The sequence below is a fragment of the Scylla paramamosain genome, chromosome 37 (assembly GCF_035594125.1).
Source record: "Scylla paramamosain isolate STU-SP2022 chromosome 37, ASM3559412v1, whole genome shotgun sequence".
Lineage (NCBI taxonomy): Eukaryota > Metazoa > Arthropoda > Malacostraca > Decapoda > Portunidae > Scylla > Scylla paramamosain.
The window spans coordinates 7383067-7394447 of record NC_087187.1 but is presented as its reverse complement, the minus strand read 5'-3'; positions in this window follow the sequence as shown (position 1 = coordinate 7394447).

The following is an 11381-nucleotide window of genomic DNA, read 5'->3' as shown; positions in this document are numbered from 1 at the left end:
GGAGGAGGAGGAGGAAAAAAGAAGAAACAGCTGTTGCTGCTACTACTACTACTACTACTACTACTACTACTACTACTACTACTACTTCTAAAGGGACAAAAGAAAAGAGGATGAAGTACAGTAGTAGAAGAAGCAGAACAAGAACAAGAACAAGATGAACAGCAACAACAACAACAACAACAACAACAACAACAACGAGACAAACAGGCAAAACAGAAATAAACAGACCAAGAGAGAGCCGTGCAGAGGCACACGAGGACTGCCCTCTGCAGCGTCGAGATGGTGGAGATACCTCGTTCACACTCCAGGCAGCACCAGCGCACATTCACAGCCAGGACATTACGGCTGTGGAACATGTTCACGGCAGCCACGCCCCTGGTACCGAACATGTCCACACATCAAGTGAAGCTGGCTGCCCACAGGTGGCGGGAAACCCTCCTGTCCTCGCTAGTGCTCCACACATAGACACTCATAGACACAGCTTCTTGTATATATACTTATTGTGCTTTTTTTTTTGAGTGTGAATTTCATATTTATACCTTTATGTAATTACTGTAAATAATGTTTTTTTTTTATAGTTTTACATCCAACGTGGATATGTTTTAAATATATAGAGAGAGAGAGAGAGAGAGAGAGAGAGAGAGAGAGAGAGAGAGAGAGAGAGAGAGAGAGAGAGAGAGAGAGAGAGAGAGAGAGAGAGAGAGAGAGAGAGGGAGAAAGAGAGAGAGAGAGAGAGAGAGAGAGAGAGAGAGAGAGAGAGAGAGAGAGAGAGAGGAGAGAGAGAGATGAGAGAGAGAGAGAGAGAAAGAGAGAACAGTAAGAGGCACTATCATCACACAGAGGGCTATCAATAATGTTAATGGGGCATAGCTGTAGACAGATTTCCCCTCCACCACCAGCATGGGAGGGGGAAGGGCTGGCCGGAGGGACAGGTGAGAGAATTACCAATATTACAGTTATATTTTCTTAGGTCATTTTTCTGAGTTGTGCGCTTTGTCTCTCTCTCTCTCTCTCTCTCTCTCTCTCTCTCTCTCTCTCTCTCTCTCTCTCTCTCTCTCTCTCTCTATCTATCTATCTATCTATCTATCTCAGAAGTAGCTGGATTAAACTATAGATGAGAGAGAGAGAGAGAGAGAGAGAGAGAGAGAGAGAGAGAGAGAGAGAGAGAGAGAGAGAGAGAGAGAGTGACTGCTCCTGCTCCAGACGGAATACATTAAAAAAAAAAACATAAAAGCAGTTTACAAGACGAAACTGAAGCAAAAAATTAATGATAGACGGCAACAGATTCTCTCTCTCTCTCTCTCTCTCTCTCTCTCTCTCTCTCTCTCTCTCTCTCTCTCTCTCTCTCTCTCTCTCTCTCTCTCTCTCTCTCTCTCTCTCTCTCTCTCTCTCTCTCTCTCCATTATTCAGAGTGACAGTCACGTATGCTACCGTTACCACACCACCGATACGAGTCCACACCTGATTATCGTGTGATGTGGCTATCTCTCTCCTTTAATAGAATACCTGTCTTTTGTCTCTCTTCCTTCCTGTCTTCCTGTCTCATCATTGTCACTTCCACATTCGTTATTCCTACATTATTTATTACTATTTCTCTCTCTCTCTCTCTCTCTCTCTCTCTCTCTCTCTCTCTCTCTCTCTCTCTCTCTCTCTCTCTCTCTCTCTCTCTCTCTCTCTCTCTCTCTCTCTCTCTCTCTCTCTCTCTCTCTCTCTCTGTTACTGGACCTCAGTTATGGAATTATTCACTAGACAATACAAAAATTCGATGTGTCACCTTACCTACCTTATTTTAAGTATATTATGAAGAAATATCTCCTAAATCAAGAGCTAAGAACTAAAATAATAACTCTTTTACAATGTAAGACCTTTTTCTGTATTAATATGTAATATACAAATGTTGCATGAGTTTTGTCAGAGAGTTTAGGCTCGACAGATTGTGCCAGTTTACTTATATTTAGATTTAGCATGCTTTTGTAATTAATGTTTAGGGCAATAAACATATCAATATCAATCTCTCTCTCTCTCTCTCTCTCTCTCTCTCTCTCTCTCTCTCTCTCTCTCTCTCTCTCTCTCTCTCTCTCTCTCTCTCTCTCTCTCTCTCTGATAGCTAGGAAAGGACGAGGAATAACGGGTTCAGCCTTATTAAAGTTGAGTTTTAAAAGTGGATGCGAAGAAATTGGTTCTCAAATAGACTGGCTGGTGACTGGAATAGACTCGGTAACCAGGTTGTTAGCGGAGAGTCAACAGGAAGCTTTAAGGCTTTACAAATTTATGGATTGAAATGATAGACGTAGATATAATTTAAACAGGAACAGGAACTGCCACGTGTAGGTCTACTGGTCTCTCTCTCTCTCTCTCTCTCTCTCTCTCTCTCTCTCTCTCTCTCTCTCTCTCTCTCTCTCTCTCTCTCTCTCTCTCTCTCTCTCTCTCTCTCTCGTGGAAGCATATAAGAGGATAATACTTCCACGTGCTGCCAAATGAAAATGCTGTGAAATGCTGTTAAACAAAGCTGGATCTGCGAGCATTTTTTTTTCCTTTTTTTTATATATATTTTTATCGACTACATGAAAGAGCAACAAAAATCAAGCCCATATTCACACACACACACACACACACACACACACACACACACACACACACACAACACACACACACTATTTATATACTTAATCCCTTCCTCCTCCTTTTCCTCCATGTCATCATCATCATCATCATCATCATCATCATCATCACCACCGCCACCGGAGAAACATTTAAATATACAATGAACTCCACTGCTAATACAAGAAAGTGACATTTAGCTTCTGGATGCCAAACAGAATGTTATATCATGATAAGCTTTGATCCATAAGCTTCCAAACCTCTTACTGAATAATAATCACAAGAAAAAAAATGAAAGCAGGACGTTGACGTGTGTGTGTATGTGTGTGTGTGTGTGTGTGTGTGTGTGTGTGTGTGTGTGTGTGTGTGTGTGTGTGTGTGTGTGTGTGTGTGTGTGTGTGTGTGTGTGTGTGTGTGTGTGTGTGTGTGTGTGTGTGTGTGTGTGTGTGTGTGTTGGGGAGGAAAGGCAGAGGATGGTCATGTTCTGTCTGGGGAAGGAGGATGTAGGGAGGTGAAATGGATGAGGAAACTGGATGGTAAGGTCAAGAGGAAAACATGAGGAGGAGGAGGAAGAGGAGGAGGAGGAGGAGGAGGAGGAGGAGGAGGAGGAGGAGGAGGAGACTAGTGTGGGAGGAGGGAAGTGATGGATGCTTATGATGATAACAGTACATGAGTAAAGAAAGGAAGGGAGCAAAGAAAGATTGTATTTTAAGACACATTGTCCTAAGTAGTTTTCAAAACTATATCAAGGCCTTGGATGTTCTAAAATCAAAAAAAAAAAAAAAAATTCGAAGCGAGAAGAATCCATTTTGATCAGCTGGTTTTACGACGACAACATTTACCATCACTACTACTACTACTACTACTATTAATACTGACACCCTTGACTAAAACTTCCACTCACTACCTGGTCAGCGCCATGACCTGTTATCGCATCACCACATCTAAATCAATTAATTTTAGTTTTTTTTTTTGTCAGTGCTGAAAATAAAAAAAAATTATAATAATAATAATAAAAACTCTTATTCTGCATCCTAAACTAATGAACCTATAACAGATGAATCAAAACTAAGTATATTTTTTTTTTCATCTGAAAGCAATAAAAAAAAAAAAAGTAAATTCATGAGCAAAGCTCGGAATTTTAAAGCCATATCTTTTCATGAGAGGCTGGTATTTCACCACATCTTTCCATGCGAAACCGTGATCTGAATTTCTCTTACAGTCTAACCATCTTTTCATGCAAGGCTTTTATCTGACTTCATCTTTTCTTGAGAGGCTACATACTGACCTTATTATTATTTACTTACTGGAAACTTTTCACTTCCTCTGTACAGATCGGCAACTCGAGATTATGCTCTCAGTTTCATCAATAAGGGTACATTTACTACTATCATCATAACGCAGAAAATATTCATATCAAGCCATAAACTATCCCCCAGCTCCGCTTCAAAACAAAAAAAAAATCAATAATGGACAAAACAGACATATTGTGATCGATGGAATGTGCTGCATATTGATGAACGACGCTTGGTGATATTAAGTAGAAGATTATTGATACTCACAACAAAATTACTCGTATCTTCACAGCAGAAAGAGAGAAGGTTCTAGTGATGCGGCGCTTGCTACTGGTCTGCACCCCGGACTCTGTATTCATCTTGGCGCAACTCCTGATCGCCGCCCATCAGCTGACCGAGAGTGATGCCAATATGACATCCTGATTCTTGAGACAGTGGTGCTCTTAGGCTCTGAAATATAATCATGCAGTAAATGAATAAGTAACAAATAGGAAATAACAGCAACTAAATAGATGATGTGAATGATAAACTAGTAATAAATAAGTAGATAAATACAAGCCACGAAGTTAACAATTAGCAGGATAGAGCAGAGTGGATGCTGGATTAAGTGATGAAAAATTCTTCTGTCTAGATTCCATATTTCTTCTTCTTCTTTCTATTATTATTATTATTATTACTATTATTATTATTATTATTATTATTATTATTATTATTATTATTTTATTTCTATGTCCTCTGATACGCCATGTATTCTGACGTACCACATGAATTTCCTCATTGAATTTAAAAGGAAAATACTGTTTTCAATTAAAATCAGAAAACCAGTCAAACATTTACACTAAATGTATTACAGCACGGTACAAAGAACCTTCGTATGGTAAAAAGATAGTGCAAAAAAGTTTTAGTTCCATTTAAACTAATTTGAAAGACCAAAGAATTTCGTTCAGCTCTCCACCTCCCCACTAACCTGGCAGGACCCGACACTTGGAATCCCCGCTGCCGACACCACGAGCTGCGTGTAAGCTGAGGCGCCTCCCGTGTGGGTAACTTGAACCTTTTTTTTTTCCACACACACACACACATACACACACGCACACACACACACACACTTTTTCTCTGCAGTGTTCACGTGGAGACAGACCGTAAGGGAATAACAGGGGGGTCACTCTGAAATGGTCTAATCCCTGAGTTCGGTGGGAAAGTTTGGGACATTTTGTGCTTGTTGGGGGGATGTGGCAGCTCGAATCCCGCACTCCGAAAGTGTGGAGGGCAAACTTTTTTTTCTCCCTCTTTTTTTTTTTCTGTTTGCTTGTTTTACTGTTTGCCGCTGCTACTGCTACCTATCCTACTACTACTACTACTACTACTACTTAAAGTATTCTAAAATCAGGACAAGTATCATGAAACCTTTGTAATTTATACTAAAGCCTATTAGAAGCAGTCGAGATGAGGCTCTGAAACGATAAGAATGTGATAAAGGGTATGTATGTTTACCAACCTCAAGCTACTACTACTACTACTACTACTACTACTACTACTACTATCTCAACGTCACATAAAGATATGCCGTGCTCAATCAAGAGAGCTGGCGTGGGACAAGTAGCGCCACCCTTCCCGGCTTTGACATATGGAGTACGATGCTCAGTTCGCATAGCTAGTTTTTTTTTTTTCCTTTTTCGTCTTCTTCTTCTTCTACTACTACTACTACTACTACTACTACTTCCTTTTTTTCTTTGATGATACAGAATCGGAAAAAATAATAAATAATCACCACTACAGCCTGGTCAAAGTAGTCAAGATAACACGCCGAAACGTTTCAGAATGCGGTGAAGAGTGTGTATGTTTACTAACTTCAACCTTCCACGGGCTGTACCTAACTAACACTGTCTATAGCACTGCTGCATGACGCTGGCGTGTGTATGGAGTGTGTGTGGAGCTACCGATCCAGACTTTCCAAACCCTCTAACTTATCATCTTTATTTTCTATAGTTATCTTCTGCTACCTTAAGTACTTATATGAATTTCTATAGAGTTCTCGACACTTCACAGCCTGCATCTTATTAACCCTTTTGTATTGTTATATATTGTATGAGTACGTGCAATAAAGCTCTCGACATTTCACAGCTTATCTTACTTATTGTTCTGTAGTGTTGCATTGCACTTCCTTCTGTACGTGAGGTGCTGTATTGCATTAGTGTTATATTTCATTTACGTTATAGTGCGTTGGTCAGATTTGCAGGTGGAGAGCTACTCGTAATATTACTGGAGCTTAATTAATGTTGTCTGGATTATGCCAACAGCAACAATAGACAAACAGAGCAAATATAATTCACTTTCACCTTTTTTTTTTTTCTCATCTTTTTTCAGCCAATTATTTTATCGTTTCAAGTTCGTGAATTGTTGTCGTGTTGCTTATGTTGCGCCGTTTGAAGTGCTCGATCTCTTAATTAGAGCGGCCGCCACGTGCTTCTGAAATTAGTGAAGCCGCGGCGCAAAGAGTGTACCTCGATACCTCCCGCTAATTACGTGCGTGTTGATTTGAGCGTGGAAAAGGTGAGGTGGTGTGGTGTGTTGTGAGGGTGGGTGTAGAGAGAGAGAGAGAGAGAGAGAGAGAGAGAGAGAGAGAGAGAGAGAGAGAGAGAGAGAGAGAGAGAGAGAGTGCATGTGTGTGTGTGTGTGTGTGTCTAGGTAATTGGCACAGCGCACACTCTCTACCTGACATACCTACATCCGGTTTACCTGAGGATTCCAGTTAGGCTGTAGTGCTGCATCCGATTTTAATTATCATACCTGTCCGTTAGTGTTCGAAGCAAAATCAATTACCTGCCTTTTAATAAGCTTAGTGCTCCACCATCGAGTCACCTCATCCACTTATCCTATTTCCACATTCAACCGCTCATCCACACAGCCTCACCCATACAGCCTCACTCGAACTACACACTTCAGCCTTACTCAGTTATTTATCGTGTTATCATGCTCTCCTTTTCATTTGCCTTTCATCTCTTTTCGTTTCCATGTTCTGTTTCTCTTCTATCACCCTCTTTCCTCTTTCATTTCTCATTCACCCTATTCCACTATCTAACCTCTTTTTTTTTCTCTCCTCAACTTTTTTTTTATCTTCTTAATATTCTTTTTCCCTCTCTCTTCTTTCCATATCACTCCCTTCCTCTTATTGTCACTCTCTTCTCTCATTTTCTTTCTTTTTGTCGTTTTTATTCATTTTTCTCTTTTCTTATTATCACATCTTTTCTTTTTCTATATACGAGTATTTTGTCTTTCTTATACCGGTCTCTCTCTCTCTCTCTCTCTCTCTCTCTCTCTCTCTCTCTCTCTCTCTCTCTCTCTCTCTCTCTCTCTCTCTCTCTCTCTCTCTCTCTCTCTCTCTCTCTCTCTCACGCATTCCCATTTCATCTCTCCTATATCATTCATTTTCCCTTCCCTTTGTCTTTATTAATATTTCATTTCTTTCATCTGTCTCTCTGCCTCTCATCTCCTATCGTTCTCATTAACTTTCCTTCTTTTATCACTCCTTTCCTTCGCATTTCTTTTACCTACAAATATAACTCTCTTTTCTCCCTTTCCCTCTTTACGTTCAGCATTCACCTTTCTCCTCTCCTCTCATTTTCTTCTTCTCCTTTGTCTTTCATTTCCTATCTCTCTCTCTCTCTCTCTCTCTCTCTCTCTCTCTCTCTCTCTCTCTCTCTCTCTCTCTCTCTCTCTCTAGTCTCTCTTCCTTGAGCTATCTTCACCTCCAGTTCATATCTTTCAACAACGTTTTCTCTGTCACTTCTCTCCTCCTTCCTTTTCTTTGCCTTACGTATCTCTCTTTTATCACTCTTCCTCTCCTTACGTATCTTATTTTTTTGTCCTTCATCCTCTTCTTGAACCAACTTAACCTTCATATTTTCCTCTCCCCTTCCAAAGTATTTTCTCTGTTGGTTCTCAGGTGAGGGATACATCGAGTGCAGGTTTTTATGACAAGTACGAAAAAATTAGATACACTTTATCCCACAGTATTTATCACTTGGGATACACCTAAGCAAATTCATTACGTTTTTAGGGAGCATAAAAAGAAAAGATAATAAGTAGATATCATTCATTATTCTCTTCTCATAATACCAATACGTTTAAGCAAATTAAATCAGTTTTCAGATAACGTAAAAAATATGAATTAAAAAGTAGCTATCAATATTCTCTTACCTAACGGTACTAAGGAATGACAATGCATGTTCATCATCATCATCATCATCATCATCATCTTCACTTTGTACAATGCTCTTATTTTATTTTATATTCCTTATGGAGCTGGACGACTTAAATACAGGTTACTTAAGATGATTCATACTATGCTGTACCTTTATCAGTATTCTCGCGAGTGTCACAAGCATGAGCAAGTAAGCCAAAGTGGGTAAATATTCAGCGTTCTATATGTGCATTTAAAAGTGACACCAAAGTGCAAAGGAAGTCGAGGAAATGTGAGAGAAAACTCAGGAGGAAAGTAGTCATGAAAAATCTTTTGCTGCAGGTGACTAACGAGAGTAATTTAAGATAAGAAAAAGCAGGTTAAAAGTTTAAAAGTAAATTAGGATGAAGGAAAAGTTGTGGAGAATTAGTACGAGTGTTTTAGTACGAGAGAGAGAGAGAGAGAGAGAGAGAGAGAGAGAGAGAGAGAGAGAGAGAGAGAGAGAGAGAGAGAGAGAGAGAGAGAGAGAGAGAGAGAGAGAGAGAGAGAGAAAAAAATTAAAGGAATCAAGTAAACACAGAGGTGATCATTAAAGAAAGGCAATGAGAATGAGAGTGAGTAGGACGACGAGTATGGGAGAAAATTAATGAACAAATGAGTAACAACTATGGCACTTACGCAGTCCGGACTGAATTAGATAGATACATCGGCTCTGTGATAGAAGTTGAAGAAAGTATATGACAAGAAATACAGTATAGAGCAAAAAGACTGCATTTTTTTTTTTTTATTATGTAAGAGGGAACTGCCATAGAGCAACAAAAAAGAAAAAAACACACTGAGATCCCAGTTCCTAAAGGAACATCAAAATTATTTATCTATTTAGTTTACTTGTATATCCTTAAGTGACTTTTTATGCTAATATCTTTTTTTTTTTAATTTAATGATGTCTTTAATAGCTAATAATTTTATTTATTAATTAATTTTACTTTAACTGCTGACAAATCACATTTCACGATAAGCAACCTGGACAATGAACTGTCAGTATGTCTGTGGCGCCCTGGATGACAGATGATAGAGGCAAGCTGGATGACGAACTGTAGCATTCTGATAATGACTATGCAGCCGAGACAAAGAACGACTACTACTACTACTACTACTACTACTACTACTACTACTACTACTGCTGCTTCTGCTGCTGCTGCTGCTGCTGCTGCTGCTGCTGCTACTACTACTACTACTACTACTACTACTACTGCTGCTGCTACTACTACTACTACTACTACACCATTCTGACACTCACTACTGCAGCCTGGACGGAGAACTGTACCACAATGGCCAATATTCTCATACCCTTTGTTCCCTCATAAGGACGATTTTCAGAAGCCACAGCCGGGGGTTCTCGCGAGCGTGTTTCCCATTGATAATACAGAGCACTTGTTAAACTATCTCTGCAATCATGAAAGCGCTGTTAAAGTTGTCAAAGATTTACACTAGAGTTTGTTGAAAGTATACATAGTCGAGACAAGACGTCGAAACGATTCAGGGAAGTAAGGGGCTGTCACTATGATAGCCTGGGTAACGAAATATATAGACAAAGGAGGAAAGTGGAGTCATCGAGCAGGTAACATGAAAGGAAGCAAGCAAGCTACTAAGAGGAGAGAATATAAAAGCTACTTAAGTTCCACGGAAAAAATAAATAAATAATAAAGTAAAATAAATAAATAAGTAGATAAATAATAAATAAAGATAAATAAATGAATAATGTAAATACAACAACAACAACAACAATAACAACAACAACAAACAACAGAAAGAAAAAAACTAAATAAAAAATAATAATAGAAACAAAATCCTTCCACAAATCTGTAACGCGGAGACAGCAAGACTAAACGGAGAAACCAAAGAGGAGTTGAATATTGCGAACGTCAAGTAGAAAGTCGAGGAGAGATGTGCAGTGACTCGGAATACGCAGTGAAATCATTCTTTGCGTAATTAAACGTTTGATGATCGCTTGCTCGCACGCGTACACATATCCTTCCAAGGAAATTGAAAAAAAAAAAAAGTGCAAAGGTTGTATAGAGTGGGGCTGTTTTGGTTTGAGTGAAGCCGTTTTGGTGAGGGGCATTTTCAACTGGGGTCGTTTTCGAGATTGAATACGGCAGAGAGGCGTGGCTTAGAAATATGATAATGAAAGAAACGAGTAAGTAAATGAAACTCCATACAAATAAATAGCTAGTGATAAAAACAACAACAACAACAACAACAATAATAACAACAACAACAACGACAACGTAGACGACGAAGAAGAAAAGAAGACGAAGACGAAGACAAAGACGAAGAAAACGAAGAAGACGAAGAAGAAAAGGACGAAGAAAAATACGAAGAAAATACGAAGAAGACGAAGAAGAAAAGGACGAAGAAGAAAAATACGAAGAAAATACGAAGACGAAGACGAAGACGACGACAACGGTGAAGATGAAGATGATGAACACTAACGCTAGAAAAAAATACTAGAAAAATACTAGACCTATAAATAGCAACAAATGGATAATTGAATGAATAAATAAACACATAAATGAGTGAATAAATAAACTAATAAATAAGTAAATAAACAAAAATAAATCTGAAGGAGAAAGTGACCCGGAACAGCGAAGAAACAAATGAAAGTGGAGTCCGAAATTGTAAAGTTTTCAAGACGGTCGTGAAGGGGCGGGGGAGAGGGACAGAGACAAATGGACGAAGAAAAGATGGTCAACTGGAGAGTGGGTAAAAAAAAAAAAAAAAAAAAATGGAGTGATTCTGGGAAGACGAAGTGGAAACCCATGTGTCAGTGTCCCTCTTGCAACCACAACGGTGACGCGACGACTCTCTGGGGCGCCGCTCACGACCTGAAGAAGACATAGTGTGCAACTTGCACTTTCATGCCGTCAAGGTGGTGAACTAGCTAATGCCCCTGGATGCCGGCACACCCTCCTCCCTGCTGGGCTGACTCAGAACCGAGTCCATTGCTTCGAATCCGCATTCTCAAACATTTCGTTGCTTTATCAGACTATTATCAAGCCCTAATATAAGTTATTATAGTTTTCAAGGCTGTCATAGCGATCCTAGTAATAAACTAGAATTATGCACCATTAAAAAAAAAAATCTGACCATCTCCGTGGTCTATGGCAAGTAAAAAGAAACTAAACATAATGGAAAATGCAAGCTAATAAGCCTACAAGTGACAGCTTCTCTGTATAACATGCATACCTATGTCCACCCACCTCTTTTCATAAATTTACCTAATCTTGTTTTAATTATCC